This window comes from Accipiter gentilis, chromosome 23 (assembly GCF_929443795.1).
Source record: "Accipiter gentilis chromosome 23, bAccGen1.1, whole genome shotgun sequence".
Taxonomy (NCBI): domain Eukaryota; kingdom Metazoa; phylum Chordata; class Aves; order Accipitriformes; family Accipitridae; genus Astur; species Astur gentilis.
Window position 1 is genome coordinate 15,037,915 of NC_064902.1, and position 17,247 is coordinate 15,055,161.

The 17,247-nt window shown below is 46.9% G+C and overlaps 1 long non-coding RNA gene across 1 annotated transcript; it reads left to right on the top strand.

Annotated features, from left to right (window-relative positions):
- The first annotated feature begins 7,378 nt into the window (after positions 1-7,378).
- LOC126049773 (uncharacterized) lies at positions 7,379-8,982 on the top strand. Its single transcript, XR_007509302.1, has 3 exons — positions 7,379-7,596; positions 8,142-8,359; positions 8,855-8,982. It is a non-coding gene; the product is annotated as an uncharacterized LOC126049773 (long non-coding RNA).
- The last annotated feature ends 8,265 nt before the right edge of the window (positions 8,983-17,247 follow it).

A 17,247-nucleotide genomic window follows, 5' to 3' on the forward strand; every position in this document is an offset into this window, starting at 1 on the left:
GCAGGGAGCTAGTAAAGAAGGAAAACCATTTTAAATACACTGTAAATGCTCCTTTGCAGGATTAATGAGCAGGAAACTGTAATGTGTGTTAACAGGATGCACAGAAAAGTAAAAGCTGGTAAACTTGTATGGCTTTCCCTTCCACGGGAGAATTCTGCTTCAGCAGAGATGGGGAAATGCAGGCTGTAATAAATGTTGCTTTATTGCTGGGGCATTATAGTAGAAAAGAATCTATATTCTTACACTGACGTTCTTGCAAAATTGGAAATTGTTAGAAAATACAGGGGGATAACAAAACAAAAAAAGAAAACCCAAACCAAACCAAAAGGATGAGGGCAATTGGAGACAGCCGAAAGTGGAACCTTTCCTGTTGGCTACTTATTCCCTCAGGGCTCGCTTGCAAAAGGTATGAAATTCACACTATGCTCTATCTCCTGCATAGCTGGGAGGAATTCACCAAGCAAAATCGCTGAAGGTGTCCAGCAGGGACAGGTTCCCCAGCTCTATAATGGCCACGGTGCCATGAAGCATCCCCCTGAGTCACCTCTCACCGTCCAACACGTTCCCATCCTCAACAGCTGGTCAAGTCAGTGTGAGAGAGCAGAGCGGGTTGTGATCCCGTTTATCGCTTTGCTGAGTGTTTGGATCTTCACCCAAAGGCTTTGCATGGCTCTGGTGTACTTTCAAAATGCCTGGGAGGGGGGCTGAGACACGGATGCACAGATGTGCAATGAAAGTATAAAAGCCTGTGCTGTCATTTTAGGAACATGTGCTGTTCCTATGGTTTGCCAAACTCTTATAATTATCGTAACACCTGCAGCTTGCCTGCAATTCAATCCTGGGTGCTTTTTTCCTGCTTGATCAGCTCATTTCTAGCTGCCTGTCATATGGGACATGCCCTCTCCAGCACGGTGGTTATCATTACTGAAGCAATTCCTGCGAGCAGGGCGGTAGGCAGGAGGGGAGGTGCGATTGCTCTGTGCCTCCCTCGGGTGTTTTGTGATCCTGGCTGAAGGAGACAGGTGACAGGCACTGCCAGGGATTAGTATGTGGATGTCTTGAATTTTGGGAAGTCTAGTGTCTTCACAGTGATCTGACTCCTTGTAGAATCACTTATGAGTGAAATATTAAGAAATTTAAACAAACCAGAAAGATGCTGGAATTTCTCAGTATAAGGGGCTAGTATTGCATGGGAAATGAACTCAGCTGCAAAGCCTGTTTTGTTTTAATGGGATATCACCCTCTACTTGCTTCCCCTTTGTGTTTTTCCACCTGACACACTCGGTGTGAAATGTGAGCAGCTTCTGACAGGGGATGTTTTCCTTGTGTTTGTAGAGCCTGGAGATCTTGGGCTGTGATGTCAAAAGGGGCCTGGGTAATCTCTGGTGGAGCTAGACCTGATCCTGACCTGAGGGACCATCACCAAGGTCAATGAGTTAGATGCTTAGACTTCTGCAGCCTCAGACATTTGCCATCCTGTGACTTTTAAGAGAGGGTTGGCAGCATCCTCTGGGAGACCTGTTGGCCTACCCACGCGTGGGTGTTTCCTGGGCCATCCGCCTGGGAGGCAGCTGCCCCAAAACCACGTCGAGCTCGGAGATGTGCTCTCAGGACACCTTGGCAGACCTGAATGCAATGGGCTGGGCTGTCTCCACGGGGCTCGAATGCTTTGGCGGTGACACGACTGCTTCATTGCTAGAGCTGTCAGTTCAGCGCTGCTTGACATCTTCACTCACGCTTAGACCACCAAACACTTTTGCAAATGAGAGGGCTTTGGTTTTGTTATCCAATCCTTCCTTGTGGAGCGTGAGTGATTTCTTAAGCACACAGGGGCTTGTGATGCAAGTACTCATTATCCACCCCAGTTTGTTACAAGTGAATCATAAAGTAAACTTAATGAAACAAAGCACACAAAAGTAGATTGATATTTAACTTGGCTTGACTTGTTGTTTTCTCTTCTGGTTTGCTTTTTTTGGTTTTTGTTTTGGGGTTTTTTTGTTTTTTTTTTTGTCAGTTTGGCATATACTCTAGGTTTTTTAGCCAGCTTTGTTCCCTCCATGTCATCCCTTTAGAGGTTTTCACAGATCGCTCCAAAGAACAACCACACGAAATGAGAGAGAAACAGACAACACAGAGGTAAAAGCAGGACAAGTGTATCAGGCTGTACTCTTCTTTTGACCAAGGTCTGTCGGACCCATTAGGGTTTTTTTGACAAAGAAGCTTAATTTCTACAGTTGTGGATGTTATTTTCAGGGGAATCGCCTCTGCAAAATGCTTTGCTGTAACTGAAGAAGTAGAGATTGGCATGCCTTTGGGCAGTCATTGCTGCTGAGGGTAACTTCATGTGCTAGGTGGAAAAGTAAAGTAAAACTTGCAGAATAACTATGGAAAAAAAATTTATAGGTTATAGCCAAGTCTCAGGGTACATTTCAACTTGTTGCTTTAGCGGGGGGACCTTTTGGTTAGTATCTGTCCTAGGCCTTCAGTGCCTCTGGCAATGAAGAGCTGTTCTCAGATGGAATCACCTTACAGGGAGTTTGTGATCTACAGAGCCTGACTTTTGGATTATATTGTTGGTGGACTTCTGTGGGCACCCAGGGGATGGTAGCTGTTGGGAGCAGGGAGGTAGTCTAAGAACGATGTAAGACATACCTTATTTTTGATATGTTTTTCTTCCCATCTCACTAAAGAATTATAACAGTTTGTGTATTGGAGGATGAATGGTGAAGATAGAGTGTGATGGACAGTGGTGAGCAATGTCCCTGGCTGAGCTGAAGGCTGTCTCTGCTTTTAAGGGCAGCTTCAAGCATCTGTCTGCAGCAACTTTTGGGCCACCAGCTGTGGAAGGCCCTGGTGCAGAGGGCTCTTCTAGGGCACATCCAGAGCCCCCAATGCCTTCTGTTGCAGCCAAGCTTTTATTTTATTTGTTGAGAAGCCTCCCAAGGGGGTACGAGAGGGGTCTGTCTTACTGTGAGGAGAGAAGCACAAACAAAAGCCATCGGAAAAAGGAATGGAGAGTTATTTTCAGGCTGAGTCCGCACTAGCCAATGGTTTTGTGTCCTCTTAAAATCCCCAAACTCACTGGAGTCAGTCCTCTGGCAGCAGACAGCCTGCTTTGGGGAGGCTTGGAGGCTTTCTTTCTGGTTGCTTCAGCAAAACAAATATACTCAGGGCATATCTCACTCCATGGGCTGGGTAACAAACAAATAAAACCAATCAGCCCATCTCCAGGTGGATTTTGATGCCTTTTAGTAGCAACCTACCTGCCAGGAGCATTGCTGCTGCCCTGCTGAGAGCTGAAGTGCTGACCGCCTGGTGCAGGCGCAGCTCTGCACTGGTGCTGGTTTGCGTCCACCTGTCCTCTGGGCGGTACGACGGCTTGAAATAATGTAGTAATTCAATACAGCAGGGGTGCTGAGTGCTTTCAGCCTGCTTGAGGCTTCAGGAGGGCTCAGTCCCAATCCTAAGCACTGAGCACCTTGGAAACTTGAGTGGAGGCCAAGCCCACCGCTCTTGAAATGAGTGGCAAAGCCAGCATCAATTTCAGAGGAAAAGTGTGGTTATGTGTGCCGCTGGCTTAGATACATCTGGGATCCAGGTGATAAAGCCTGGCTCCGGTGTGTCCTAAATGGCTATTTTGCAGGCAGAGCGTTAGCCTGGTGAAGCCAAACCTTGAGGGTCAAATCCTCCACAGACAGAAGCAGATGCAGTTGTTAGTGCTTTTGGAAAAGCTGGGCCATTAATTATGGATGGAGCATGTGTACTTGTCTCCTTCCAGGGGACGCAGAGCATAAGGGTGTCTGCCTTTATACAAGTCGTGTACAGGCACACAGTGAAATACAGCAATAGTTAAATGTTAATGCTCACAATCTGATTTTTGGCTGTCTTCCTGCATTTCTGTTTGCAGATGTGAGTTTTTCGGGTTTTTTTATTTTTTTTATTAAAAAGGGTCTTGAAGAACAAAGAGGCTGAGAGCCCTCTGTGTAAGATCTGAAAGCTCTCCTAATCAGAAAGGAGGGGCGAGTAATTTAGAAGCCAGCCAAATAAAACTCAGGTGCCAATTAAAAGCAAAACAACTTTCCACTGAGATTTGGAGTGGTCTCTCGCTCCTGGAGAAGGAATGGCATCTGTGGAAGCCTTCCAGTTCAGACATTTGAGAGTCACTTTTATTGACATTGACCTAATAGCTCAGGTCATTTGGATTTGTTATAATTGTAATGGGACTTTGATTATTCCTTCTCCGTGCATCACAGCGAAGTCATGAGACTTCTGGACAGTCTGCAATGGTCTTTGGCTGCAATACTGTGGTTATTTTATGGTTAATAGCAACACCACCCATTTAGAGTTGCTTAAAGAAAAATAAAGCCTGGGCAATCAGTGAAATAAGTCTTTTACATAGTCAGAGTAAGGTACTATTTTTTTGCTGTTTGCTAACAGCAAATATACCAAAATATGTGGAAAGCTTAAATTGTTTTACTGCTCGGACAGTTGTTTGACAATTTGTGAAGCAGCACTGAGGTCACAGAGAGCGGTGCCTCTGGCCACAGGAGAGCAAGGCTGGGAAAAGCCCTCAGCGCAGGATGTGAATGTACTGCCTGGGGGACTTGGCATTTTCCACTTGCTTTTGTGGAGATGGGAATCCTTCAGGCAGCCTCATTAATTATGGTTTAAGTAGAAAGTTACTTTTCCAGAACTTGTTTTTCTCTATTCTTTTGCCCTCTGGTTTGATGAGTCTGTGTGTGATGGATCATTTAGGGAAAAGCGTGGGGATGGTGTGGCTGTGCAGCCAGGTTTTGATCCTTCCTGTCTGTTTGGCATGTATGTGAGATGCTTGTTTCTGGTATTTATTTTTATTATTTTACTTTATATTGATGCACTGATGTACTTGTATCATTTTATAATCAGAAGTGTCTAGAGTATTAATTACTAGAAAACCACATGAGAAAATTGGGCTTTTGTGCCAACATTCCTATGCTAATGTACCAAAAATAATCGTATTTAAACATCACTAACTCTAAAATACATTTAAATTGGGACCATTGAAATTCACCTCTTATTTGTGTCAAGGGCTCCAAAATATGCTTCTTCTAAAATACAAAAAGTAACATAAAAGCCTAAGGCTTCTAAAACATCACCTCTTAAAAAACAATCTGGATTTCAGCTGGAGGTTGGTAGAGATGCACTGAACCTTTTAATAACTGAGCTAAGCAACGCTGAAAATCAGGTTTATAGTACTTGTATCAACAGATTGGATGTAGAAGTTCAACTTCATTATCATGGCAACTTGCTACAAGTAAGTGGTGGGGCAGTACTGAGAAGCTGAGGTTGTACTATGGGCTGCCTTGAGAAGCTATAGAAAGTGAGAATGGGGGCACACGTAATCTGAAATGCATGGCATTTGTCTGTGGAAAAGCAGGGCAATTTATTAACGTGCATTTCTAATCTGAACTCTTGCTTTCAGTCTGTCATTTTAAAGATAGAGGACCTTTGCTGAGGGCAGTCCCACGCTGCTGTGTGTCGCAGTGCTGCCAATTTGAATGGTTCCTCAGGAAAGCACTTAGCCCCAGAGGCGAGACCAAAGTGATGCTCTGCAGTCCCACGGATGAGCTGGAAGTGGCCGGTGAGCACCCGGTGTGTGGAAACCACAGCCCAGCACGACAGGCTGTTTTGTGGGTAGTTCATAGCCCTTGCGGAGAATGGCAGGACTGGGACACGGGGGGGCCATGCTTAGCCTCCATGCGTGAGCAGATGATTTTCTTCTGCTCTGCTCAGCAAAGTGGCAGAGAGCAGGGGCTGGGTACAGCCCTGGGCTGCCCTGTAAGGCTCGGGAGACATCTGATGAGATGCATTATATTTTCCAAATCGTTCTTGCTTCTCTGTGCTTTTTATTTTCCCTCTGTATTTGTATCTAATACAGCAGCAGCTGGCTGCTCTCTCGCTGTCTGACTTCCAAAGATCTCCAGTTCTGGACTAGCTGTGCAGAAGGAGCCCCCAATAGCCTACACCAGTGATTTTTCCTGTGTGACCTCCCCTTCCCCTCCAGTCTTCAAAACCCAGATGCTCTGGTGGAGTTTAGATGCCCCACAGAGGTCCAATCTAAAGAGCTGAAGTGACAGAGAATCTGTTGCATCCTCAGGTAAATTGTTCCAGTGGTTAATTAATTACCTTAACTGTTCTGCACCAAGAACAATTTTATTTCTCTGTAGAAATGCCTTTGGTTTCCAGCCGCTGGATCTCAAGATGCCTTCGTCTGTCAGATTAAAGAGCCTCATCTTATTACTCCTCTCTCTGTGTAGGCACTTGCTGACCACTCTCAAGTCACCTCTTAACCTTCCCAGGGACAGACTAAATGGATTGAATGTCTCTAGTTCCCTGCTGTAAGGGAGGTTTATCAGCCTCCCGTTCTTCTTGCTTCTGCCTGCTGAAGCCACTCCAATTTGTTCTCGTCCTCTTTTCCAGCTGGATGCAGCAGGGGCTTGTGCAGTCTTTCATGTCTTCTACCACTGCTAAAGAGCTTCTGGCCGTCCACTGAGCCTTGCCCTGCTCTGTGCATCCCAGGGCTGAATTCGTCCTCAGCTGCTGCCGCGTCCGGGGTCAGGCTGAGCCCTTAGTCCCTCTCCCGTGTCCCCATAAGAATGGGATGGGGAGCGTGAAGAGGCCAGTCCCAAGCTTGGGATTAGCGTATTGTGACCCAAAGGGGTTTTCTGCCTCTGTTTTGGCATCTGTCCTGGCTATGAAAGAAGAAAAGGAAGGTCCTGAGACAGGCAGCTGTGCCAGGCAGGGAAAGAGGGACAGGGATGCTGGGGAGCTTGGCTGTGTTTGGAGTCTGCTCACACAAGAGTTCACCAGCTCCAAGTGAGTGTAATTGCGGAGACAAAGTCGGAGCAGCCTGAAAATCACAGGGACAGCATAACTTCCAGCTGAGGAGAAAAGGGCCTTTACGAGGTCTTGAACCAGTGTCCTTACGTGCGTTGTGCTGCGGTGTGATGTGTGAGCACTCAGCCACTCCACCGCCAGTTAGAAATGAGAAATTTCAAGGGCTATTGAGCACTCTGTGAATTTTCACAGTGGCTCAGCGCAAAGTTATTTAGCACAGGTGTTTTGGTAATTGTGATGCATTGGGAAAATTCACAGTGCTCAATGGCCCTCAAACTTCCACCTGCTTGGTGTGGTGGTTAAGTATTAGTGCAGTGGATTATAAGATAAAATATGCAGGAGAGACTTGCTGGCTGCAGGACTTTTTCTGGCACTGGTTATACTTCTTTGTTATTCTACGATCGGTTTGTTTAACTGATGTATATTAGGAGGACGGCAAGTAGACTTCGGTGGCTCTTAAAGTTGAGTGTTTTGCACCTAGTAAACCTGATGGGTCCCTGTCCCCTCACAGCCCCGAGCGAGAGCACTGTGGAGAGGAAAGGGGTCTCCAGACCGCAGCCCTGGCTGTGCTCAGCAGCACCTCTGGAGCTCCCGTTCTGGGGCTGCATAGCTCCCAAAAATCCCCAACCGTGAGCCCTGAGAAGGGGGAGAGGGAAGAAGAGGGAGCTCTGCCCACACTTCTCCAAATGTATCCAACTGTAGAGGGCCTACGAGTCCTGGGTAAGTTTTCTGTTAATTATCGCTTTCCAAGTCACCTCTGCTCCCATGCTGACTGTGCTAGCAGGGACCCTTTGGGGAGGACGCTCTATCTGTCCTTTCAGGCACAAATTAATTGATTAGGCATCTTTGCAAGGATGTGATGTGGCCAAGTACAAAGAGTCAGAGGAAAGCTTTAATTTTACTTTTACTTCAGCCCTGACATTGGAACATTGTGGCAAACACAAATGCTGAACTGTTGACACAGGCCATTATTACAAAGTAATTAAATACAGAAAATATTGTTCTCTGCTGTCTCCTAAGCGGAATTGTCAGACTGATCCTGCAAGCCTTACGGATTTTGCTGTGCTATGGACGGGCAGCTAAAGCAAAAGGACCTGCAACAATGTGGGACGGCTGAGCTTGTTGGCTGCTGCCATTTGAAGACCAAACCGATTTTTCATTTTTCAGGTTTTGGTGCTGAATGGATATTAGCAATGTGATCGCCCTCCTCCCCCAGGATTTCTCCCAGATAAACTCATGTAGCTAACTGGCTTTGTTCCACCCAGTTCTCCATGTATTCACCCCAAGCCCAGTTATCAAGGGAACGTGCCTGCACACAACCATTGAATCAAAGTTTTCAAAGAAGGGAGACTTCAGCATCTGAAAGCAAAAGGTGATAAACAAGAATGCCCTGAAAATCCCAGATCTGTGCCGGGAAAGGGGAAGGGTATTTGGGTCGGCTGAGCCCCCGTCTCTGTGTTTACGCATGGAGGTGTAAGCGCAGGTGAGGAGGAGGAAAGCGGTGGTGGCGGTGGGGATGGGAATACTCAGATCAGGAGCTGTCAGTGTGTCTGTGTGTGGCTGCACCGCAGGTGCTGTCTGTCACCGGAGGATTGACAGGACCTCACCAGCCCAAGGGCAGCCCAGCTCCATCCATGGGGGGCTGGAAACACCTCAGTGGGGCTGGAGATGTTCAGCCCAGAGTTTCTTTTCAGTTTCCTGGTCCTCCACAACATGCTCCCCCGCAGCCCTGCTGACCCGAGTGGGATGGCAGTGATGCCTTCTTGGCTCCCGGCTCCCGCAGCTACAAGAGCAGCGTTTCTGCTTTTGCTTCTTTTCTCCCTGTCTTTCTAATCGCAACCAGCCGCCTCCTCCATGCTGGGAAGCAAACGTGTCCCCTGCGAATCCTGGCAAGGCTGCAGCCTGGCTCGCTGCGTGTCGTGCTGTGGGTTTTTGGCAGGGCGAAGCACTGACTCTGCAGTCTGTTTGGGTCTTGCAGGCACAGGTGGGACTTTGGTGATGAAAAAACAAAACCACAACAGTCAAGGTTTGTCATGAGCACAATTCAGCCACCTTCAAGGATCTCCAGAAGATGAAAACCGGTGCAGGACTAGAGGGTCCTGCTATGAAATGCGAGTAAAGTTAATGGATGGATTTTATTTTGAGCTTATTGAAACATTTCAGAATTCCCATTTCTCACAAGATTTCAAATGGAAGTTTCAGATGTCTCCTCCTCACTTCACTTGGTCCTCAGTCTCCTCTATCCCTCTCACACCATGTTTTTTGATGTTATTAACATGTAAATTAAGCTCATTTATAGAAAGTAACATCTTGACAAGTTGACAAGTGTTGCATATGACAAGCGTTTGGGTTGGGAGTCGTTTCTGTTTCCACAATTGCTATTGTTCCCATTGGGATGGAAACGTAGCCATGCGCAGCAGTGGTCTGGATGCCTGTGCTGCATTTAGTCCCAGTTCACTTGGAAATATACAGCTGGGGTACTCTGCTGGATGTAGTCATCAGTGTCCGTGCAGGGTCTCTCCAGGTCCTACCAAAGCCAGCAGATGATCTGCTTTGCTGCTGCTACTGGAATCAGGTTTGGACCTGTGTGTTGCATAGCAACCCTAAATTATTATAAGAACCCTCAGAAGGGTATTAATGCTACTCATGAATAAATACAGTTTGTCTCACTCCTGTTTATGAATGTTTTTCATGCCGTTCCCCAGCTGAGTGAAGGCTTTCATCTTCCCAAACAATGAAATTCAAGTTACTGCCAGCAGACTGGTAGCTCTCACTCAGTGGCACAGAGGCTGTAATTAGTCTTTTCCAGTGCATACTTCTTGGATTTCATTTTAAGGAGGACTTGACTTTTTAACTTGTTGCTTGTTACTCACAGCTGACCAGGCTCAGTTCCCATTTGTGAAATGGGTTTTCCTCTAAGTGTTAGGAGAGGTCATGGTTCAGGTGTGGGTGCTTCCTGCGTGGATCCTCGTTCCCAGCTGGAAAGTACTTACAGCTCATCTGTCTTCACTTCTTCTAGGAAAAATCATCCCTGAAAGCCAGGAATATATTTTGCCTTTTTCTCCGACTCTTTGAGAGCTGTCAGTACTAATTTAATTAGTTGGTGCATAATCACAGTTTATCATTTCCAAGTCTAATATATTATAATGTTGTTTATATTGATTTGATGATTAAAGGCCTTGTCAGAGTCTTTGTTTCTTTTCAAAAAGAAAATGTATTTATCACTCTTAAAAAAAAAAAAAAAAGGCCTTTGTTGTTATGCAAATGACACACACCGGATTAAGAAGGTTTATTTTACCTGAGCAGGTATTTACAATAATTTTCTGTACTCTTGCTGTCATTTTTATTGTCTACAGTGCCCTTGTCTTCGTCTGCAAGATAACTCTTCACCAGGACCAGCTCTGTCACACAGTGCTGTGGCTCTGCCCAGCCTTGGCCCATGCTCATGTCCCCCCACACCCTCTTCTCCTTTACACACGAGCCCCATCCATCCCCAAAGGGGCCCTCCCTGGCTCTGTGCCTGCTAACAGGGGGTCTTGCAGACGTTCTGCAGCATGATCCTGTTGCACAGGGCTGTTTCTCAGAGGTGCTCCCAATCCTGGGGTCCAGCTGTGGGTCCCCAGGATGACCGATGCAGGCTGTGGGACCCACCACCACCTGGGAGCCCGTGCCTGGGGGTAAACCACAGTGTGTGCAGGGCCAAAAAGCCCAGTTTGGAGGCTGAGGGAGCTCTTTACCTCTGCTTTGCTGATGCAGGCAGTACTGGTGGGTATGATCCTGCCCGGTAGAGAGGTGCTGCTGTCCTTGAGCTGATGGGTCTTCCCCAACTGCCCTTCCCAGGGACCGTGGAACCTCCACCAGGATTTTACCAAATCCCACTTTATTACCCCAATCTCCTTGCAGGAAAGAACATCTCCCCTTTGCAATAGAGTTGGACTGAAGATCCGGTCAGGTGAGTAAACTGAAGAAGGCCTCTCTGCTCAGAGCAGAATACGATGCAAACCCTTCTAGTTTGGGGTGTGCACTATGTTCTGCTTTATTTTGCATGCATAAATACGGTGTCCTACATGTGATAGCCATGGCTGCAGGCTGTGTTTCTGGTCCTTGAAAAAGCAATATGTTTCCTTCACCTTCCTGCTGGAGCCTTAGCTGCAGTTTTCTGCAGCTGGGTGAATGACCGTATTTGTGTCTGTCATCAATTCCACAGTCTGTTATTTAAATTACAAAGCTCATTCTTTGCATCAGTATATGCACAGCAAGTTAGCAATCTATGCATAAAGTCCCAGCAGGCAATGATTGTCTCCTAAGGAAGGCAGAAGTAAAGGCAGCCCACTGGATTGACAGAAATATCGCTGAATTCAGATGCGTTCCTGGAACAATTGGTTTTCTTTCAAAGAAAGTTGCCGTTAACACTGTTGTGACTGAGCATGGGTGAGCAGGGTGTTGAAAATTAGGCTGCCAGCACAATTATAACGTGGTGTAAAAAACCCCCAGTGTCATCAGCTTGTTTATGACCTCAGTAAAAACAAACCCCAGACCTGAACAATTATGCTAATTCTGCTTTGATTTACAGCAATGATAACCAGCAAATGCGCTGCCAGAGCTGCCTGACGCGCGTGCCGGCGGAGCAGGCAAGGATCTCATGGGGCTTTCTGCAATGTTTTTCCTTAATGGTTCATTAAGGTTTGGGTTCTGGTTAGCTTCGCTCCTCCTTCGGGCATCTCCTCCAGCTGTGGGTAAGGGCCGTGTGAGTCCACTGACTCGTCTTGACTAGCAGGGCGGAATGTGGGTGTGGGGAGCTGCACCCTATGAAATGGGTTACCAGTGACCTGGGAGAGCTGGCAAAGGAGATAGGAAGAATAAAGGGGTTTTAAAATTATTCTTATTTTACTTTTTCTTTAATTGCAGACCATAATAGGGCTGCTCTCTCCTTGGCCTGGGCAGCAGCCAGGCAGGGAGACAGAGGGGACTGTTTCAGCCCTGTTTTGCCTCTGCGGTGTGGTCTCTTCAGGACACTGCAGTCTCTCAAATGTGCAAGTCTGAGCTGTTCTGGCCCTTCCTCAAACCCTTGAGCAGCTCCAAGAGTGATCCCCTGCCCCACCAACACCTCCTGGGGCCAGGGAAGCTATCCACTCTTGCCCATGACCATGGTGGAGAGAGCGGGAGCACTTTTGGTCCTCCAGAGGTGCTGAGCCCCCTGGATTTTTGAGCTTACTGTGGATAAAAAGGCTATTTTCACAGAGATTGCTGGTTAAACTTTCAGTGGATAAAAAAGGAGCTAGAATTTAAAAGTAACTGAGCCCTCCCAGACCATTTCCAGGTATCCTTGCAAGGGAAAGCTTTGGGCTCTTGCCGTTTAGCGGGAAGGGTCTGAGGGGGTGTGTATGTGTGTATGTATATTCTATCTCTATACACACATGTATGCGCACGCACGGGCAGGAGAGATGCCGTGGGGGCTCTGAGCTCTTTCTGGTGCTGCAGCCAGGCTCACCGAGGCAGGCAGCACGGGGCTCGTGTACGGGCCAGGCTGGGGGTCCAAGCGGGTAAATCACCCCAGGGATGTCACCTCCTTGGAGTTACTGCGGCTAAAGCCTCCGCGGGCACCGGCACTCTTCCCAGTGCTTGTTTGCAGTGCTGCCCTAAACAAAGTTCATGGTCGCTGACCTCTGCGGGGTTCAGCTGTATTCTGTCTTCCTCAAATAAATCGGAGGAAGCGGCTCCTGCCCTGGAGAGCCTGCAGTGCCGGCAGATGGGGAGCATCAGCCCCCGGCCATGCTGCTGCAGATGAGCCTGCGTGCCCATCTCCCCACCCTGGGTAGTGCGGAGCGTGTGGAGGAGCCCCCCCCCCCCTTAATAAGGCATGAGTATTTTTAACTCTTGGAACGATTTCTGGTTCCCTGGTAATGGTCTTTCTTCTTGCAGCAAAGCAATCTGGGAAAGGCTACCCTTCACTCTCAGGCTTTAAAGTGACTTTTTTTTTTCCTCTGACATAAGGGTAAAATCACAAAAATGAATGCTGTAGTTTTTGTTGTTTGGGGTTTTATAATGCAATATATTTTGGCTGGTGTAAAAGTTACACTCGCTGGATTTAGCTCCTGCACGCTTCGCCAATCAGTCTCTGAGTGATAAGATTACAATAGCATGTCTTAGTCTAATGAGTTTAAGCACAAGCAGTTACTATTTCTAAATAAATACGTGCTATTAAGTGCTATCAAACTTCTACAGAAATTATTAAAACATTGGCTGAAAAACATCATAAAAGGCTGAACTCTTACCTGGGAAGTGGCACATAATGCAAATCAATAGAGCTGCATTTCTTTACCACTTTATTGACTCACAAACACGCAGCTTGTAAGTCCTTCAGGATCCTCCCCCCTCCACAACTCTGTTTTATTTCCAAATACCAACAAAGGAACATTTTTCTCCTCAAGGTAATTGCATAACTTTCTTCTGTTTCACACTCAAAAAGCACCCATGCAAGTCAATGGACCACAGAGCATGTTTAGATATCTCTTACCCTTCGCTAATGATGTTCAGTAGATCAATCAGGGGGAAAGAGTAATTTCTTTTTTTTTTTTTTTTTTTTTTCCCTTATAGAGGATCTTGATCTTTCTCTGAGGGGAATGACCTTGACTTGGTAATGCAGCTAAACGGGGAAAGCTGTTTTGCTATTCAAACTGAATTTAGACTAGCTAAACAAATAGTAGGCAAAAGAACAAATCTTCTCCCTTAAATAAATCTAAGATATTAAGACCTGGCTTTGTAATGATTGTAGTCTAATACACAGCTTGCTGAGAGGCGGTATTTTTTCTTTTTTGCCTGTGTCTCTAACCTTGAATGTTCCATTCATCTCTGTGGAAATGCTTCCTTTTTGCTATACATTTTGTGCACACAAAGAACAATTTAAAACTTACATGGCATGGTCAACCAGAGATACCTAACTGGCTCTTTGGAAAACATGAATTGTGCTTTTTTTTTTTTTTTTTAATACAAACACAAAACAAGTCAGTGGCACCACATTAATCATTCAAGCCGATTGGAAAGTCTCCAAGCACCAGCTGAGTTTAAAAACCAAAACCAAACAAAACCCCCACACACTTTGATAAGAACCAACTGGGAATGAGATTTTTTTTTTTCCCCCTAAGTTTCAAAAAAGAACAACGACAAAAAACAATTCGAAGAATTGGCAAGAAAACAAATTGAACTATCATGGCCGGTTGTAAGGGCCATGCTTTGGCTCTGGAGAAATGATTCATAAATATTCATTAGCCTAGGGAAACATGAAAAACAGGATTAGACTTATTCATGGGAGTTCATCTTTAGGGTCAATGCTAGGGTGAGAGAGCCAAGACAGGCAAATTGCAGTTTTATAACATATTTCCTGGGACAGACAAGCTCTGCAGTCTTCTCTCAGAAACAAAGGAAAAAAAACCCTCAAAAGACAACAAAAACCCGTTTTCGATTCTTTACACAGCAGAGATGCTGTCTCAGCTCAGGCCTGCCCCACGGGTGATGCCCACCCTGTGTCCCCAGGTGCCGTGCCATGGGACAGCCACGGCTCTGGCCGTGTGTCCCGGGGGGCTTTGGGTGGGATGTCCCCAGGGATGGGTGCTGGCCTGTCCCCGCAGACCATGGCACCGCTCCCTGTGCTGTGTTTGCCCCGTTCCGTGGTTGCCTTGGCCCGTTCGCCCCCGGGATGCGGGGGGGTGCCCTGTGCTCCTCAGCACTCAGGCTGAGCGCCACATCCAGGCAGTGCTGCGCTGGGGCGGGGGTTAGTGCCCGTGGCACAAAGTAGCCCTGTACAGCAATGGGGGGGTTACCGTAGAAAAATATCCTACAGTTTTGAAGCTGGCAGGGTTGCTCCCAAAGTCCTTCCACGCAAAGAAGTTGGTGCGCAGCGGAGAGCTAATGAGCTCAAAAGGCAGATAGGAGCATCACGACGCGTCCAGGAACCAGCAGATAGAAGCATCCACGATGCTTCCAGGAACCACCCCCAACTTACCAGGGGAAAAGAAAAGGACTGTGACCTCTGGCAAGGCGGCCAGGAGCATGAAGACATCCATATGCCACCTATCCGCTAGAGGCTGAGATGAAGAGAAGTGAGTCTCAGGGAAACGTAGCCAGGTCCAGATGATAACTCAGTATCGCAGGACTTGGAGTCACTGCCTTCCTCTGCTTCCAGGGGAAAGGCTGTTCCTCTGTTTACTCCTGCCTCTGTTGGTTGCCTGTTTAGAAGGTGACATTGGTATTGCCTGTTGCCAAATGTATATGTAATTTCTTAGCGATTGCTCTCCACTGCCGGGATGGATGGCTATGTGCTGCCATGAGACACAGAGTGATATTAGCAGCAGAATTGTGGAATCCGTGAGTGAGCCCCTGTACTCATTAAAGGAAAAATTACAGCATGACCATATGTAACAGACATTAGGAAATTTAGCAGGCTGATGACAACCAGAACAAACTGAAAAATCAGACCTCCACTTATCCACCCTCTGAAGCACACAAAGTTAATCATGCTCTAATGCAGCTAAAGTGAGGAGATAAGTGATTTTTTAGTGACTTTATCCATCATCAGTTCAGAACAGATACACCGTTTGTGATTCCTACACTTAGAATCACAGGATCATGGAGTCATTTAGGTTGGAAAAGACCTTTAAGATCATTGAGTCCAACCATTAACCTAACACTGCCAAGTCCACCACTAAACCCTGTCTCTAAGCACCACATCTACACATCTTTTAAATACCTCCAGGGATGGCGACTCAACCACTTCCCTGGGCAGCCCGCTCCAATGCTTGGCAACACTTTCGGTGAAGAAGTTTTTCCTAATATCCAATCTAAACCTCCCCTGGCAACAACTTGAGGCCATTTCCTCTTGTCCTATTGCTTGTTAGTTGGGAGAAGAGACCAGCACCCCCCCTCACTACACCCCCCTTCAGGTGGTTGTAGAGAGCGATCAGGTCTCCCCTCAGCCTCCTTTTCTCCAGACTAAACAACCCCAGTTCCCTCAGCCGCTCCTCGTAAGACTTGAGCTCCAGACCCTTCGCCAGCTTACTTGCACAGAAGGGCATGACACTCAAAATCCAGTAGCTGGGACAAGATGTCGGAGCCTTACTGCCAGCACGCCGGGACTGGGAAATGCAGTCTACCTTGCAAAGTGTGAGCGGGGAAGTACTGCCAAAGAGTCTTGCCAGAAATTGCACAGGTTTTGTAGAGAAATAGGGCAAGGATGAAGCTGAATTTAGGAAAACAATAGCTATAAATATTTTCTGCTTTGCTATAAGCAACAAAACCGTAGAAGCAAATTGGTTAGTCTGCAGGATCCAGCTGTTAAATATCAGCTTTCCCAGCTCCAGTGGGAAATGCTTTGCCTCATGGTAATAGCGATACTGTAATATTGCCTTGCATTTTTGTCACTCCTATGTCTGCAGAGTCATTCCCTCCATCTTTTCGGTTACTACTGTCATCTCTGGTGCCTTTTAATATGCCAAAGTATCTCTTAGCAGAAGCACCAGAAGCTGAGGGGAAATTGGGCTTTCTCACCCTGAGCCTTTTTGTGCATCGTTTTCTGTTTGCTGATTATTATCTTGAACGAGCAGAATCCTGACAAACCAAGGCAGGGAAAGGGGCGTTCACGTTACTTGAGCTTTTGTACCTTCCCCAGGTTGTTTTCCTCTGCTGGCTGAGTTACAAAGATACAATCACGGTGCTTTAATACTCTTGCTCTGGAGCGAGGGATTTCCAGCTCCCCAAGGAGGATTTCACTGCACAACTCTAAGCTTGATGATGTGGGAAGGCAGGGGCTGCGGGACAGGCTGTGCTATGCTACAGCTTTTCTCCATTTTGATTAGAGCTCATCACATGCTGAGGATAACTTGCTGTAAGGGGTAACCAGCCCACAGCAAGACGGTGCCAAATGACCGATTGCCCTTTTATTATAAGAGGCCTTAGACCTCTCCTCAGCAGTGGGTCACCCTGAGTCTGTCTTTTATCCTAAGCCAGGCATCCCACAGCTGTTTGGGTGCAAGGGCCACGGAAGCAGCATCCTGACGCAGCCTGATGGGGAGCTGCCAGCTTTTGAAGGGCACGTCGCTGCTGTTTTCTCCTCCTGCACGCTCAGGCTACAAACAGGGAGTCCGGGGCACTGTCCCTCCCCACTCTGTGCTTGCTCCAGTCTCTTGCTGTTTTCTTTTTCTTGCCCTGCATTGATACTTCCTTCACACTTCTGCTAGTCCTCAATCACCAGCAGCCAGGGCATTGCAGCTGTCTATATTTTAACTTAAAGTGAGTGGCATCTTTTCTCCTGGCAACAGGCTGCCTTGCTTTCTTCCCCTCTCCTTCGATAAAAAGTGACAAGTGCTCCTTCACAGA